Consider the following 2409-nt stretch of genomic DNA (forward strand, 5'->3'; position numbering starts at 1 on the left):
TATGCCAAAGCCTTTGACTGTGTGGATATCAATAAACTGTGGGAAATTCTGAAAGAGATGGGAATACCAGACCACCTGACCTGCCTCTTGAGAAACCTATATGCAGGTCAGGATGCAACAGTTAGAACTGGACATGGAACAACAGACTGGTTCCAAATAGGAAAAGGAGTATGTCAAGGCTGTATATTGTCACCCTGCTTATTTAACTTATATGCAGAGTCCATCATGAGAAACGCTGGGCTGGAAGAAGCACAAGCTGGAATCAAAATTTCTGGGAGAAATATCAATCACCTCAGATATGCAGATGACACCACCCTTATGGCAGAAAGTGAAGAGGAACTAAAAAGCCTCTTGATGAAAGTGAAAATGGAGAGTGAAAAAGTTGGCTTAAAGCTCAACATTCAGAAAACTTAGATCCTGGCATCCAGTCCCATCACTTCATGGGAAATAGATGGGGAAACAGTGGAAACAGTGGCTGACTTCATTTTTCTGGGCTCCCAAATCACGGCAGATGGTGATTGCAGCCATGAAATTAAAAGACGCTTACTCCTTGGAAGGAAAATTATGACCAACCTAGATAGCATATTGAAAAGCAGAGACATTACTTTGCCAACAAAGGTCCGTCTAGTCAAGGCTATGATTTTTCCAGTAGTCATGTATGGATGTAAGAATTGGACTGTGAAGAAGGCTGAGTGCTGAAGAATTGATGCTTTTGAACTGTGGTGTTGGCGAAGACTCTTGAGAGTCCCTTGGACGGCAAGGAGATCCAACCAGTCCATTCTAAAGGAGACCAGTCCTGAGTGTTCATTGGAAGGACTGATGCTAGAGCTGAAACTCCAATACTTCGGCCACCTCATGCAAAGAGTTGATTTATTGGAAAAGACCCTGATGCTGGGAGGGATTGGGGGCAGGAGGAGAAGGGAACAACAGAAGATGAGATGGCTGGATGGCATCACTGACTCAATGGACATGAGTTTGAGTGAACTCCGGGAGTCGGTGATGGACAGAGAGGCCTGGCGTGCTATGATTCATGGGGTCACAAACAGTCGGACACGACTGAGCGACTGAACTGAACTGAACTGAACTGATGTGATCTAGGCAGCTCCTGTTGATATAGACTCAAAACACTGAGCCTTCACATAGTCGATAAGCTCCCTAGTAAGTTCCCTGGCATCAGCAGCAAACTTCGCATGAGCAAAAAGGACACTTAGGATTTTTAAGCCTTTGAGATTGAGGGTGGGAGTGTTAATTCCTGAATTAGGCTATTCCACCAGTGCAAAGACCAAGAAAAAAACTTCAGCTCTGTGAAGATAAGGCCCTTGACTATTCTGTCATACCCTCTTCCCCCAGCAACAGCACAAACTACTACCAAATATAGCCTTCTAATTGTTGCTATTCTTATTGAAAGAACTTTTCAAACATTAAAGAAGTCAAAGAGTTATGTGCCTTTAAAAAAAGGCATACCCCTAGCTGAGAAACCACTTGAGAAGGATTCTAACCAAAGGAAACTTAAATTAAAACAAAAGTCTCAAGATACGGAGGATGACAAGTATAAGAAAAAGTAGTAAGCAATGAATCTTACGGTATTTTATTATTAAATTTAAAAACAAATGATTAATGCTTGACTGGGAATTGTAATATGAGTTAAGTGAGGATTATTGAAACAGAAGAGGCATATTGTAAGAAAATATGGGATAATAGAATGAAAGCACTGAATTTACTCGGCAAAACCCAAGAGGTAGGAGTTGGGGGTATAGGGGGAGAGGTTTCACGAGGGGGTAGGAAAATAAAGAAGTTAAAATGTTTAAAGGTTTCATCACTATGGAGAGCACAGGGCCAAGTAAAACATTGAGGGGAGAAAGAATTAAGAAGACTTGTTGAGTTTTTACATAGCAATAGAGAAATATTTAACTGTGAAGATTGTTAACAATTACTGTAATTAAGACACCTATTATTTGGCCATTTATTCAACAAAAAGGTATTAAGCACCTAGAATATGCCAAATATTTTTCTAGGTGTTGGAGATAGATATGTATGTATACATCAGTAATACAACACACAAGGTTCCTACTCTCATTCTCACGAAGGAAGACAAGCAATGAACAGATGATCAAAAAAATAACAAGGCAATTTCAGATGGTGATAACTACCATCTCTTTTCCTTGGATGATAGCTTAGGAAAGAATAGAAATTGTCCATATTAAGCTAAAGAGAGCATAGTGTTCTAAGCAAAGAAGTTATGGTAGTGATAAGCTTAATATGTTCAAGCATTAAAAGGTCAGAACAGCTGGAGGCTTGTGTGTGTGTCTGGAAATCAGGATGGGGTTGCAATACCAGTTCACAAAAGTGACAAATCACATAGAACTTCATGAGGCTAAGTAAAAACATACAATTATTCCAAATGTGTCG

The sequence above is a fragment of the Bison bison genome, unplaced genomic scaffold, assembly GCF_000754665.1.
Source record: "Bison bison bison isolate TAMUID 2011002044 unplaced genomic scaffold, Bison_UMD1.0 scf7180017864244, whole genome shotgun sequence".
Lineage (NCBI taxonomy): Eukaryota > Metazoa > Chordata > Mammalia > Artiodactyla > Bovidae > Bison > Bison bison.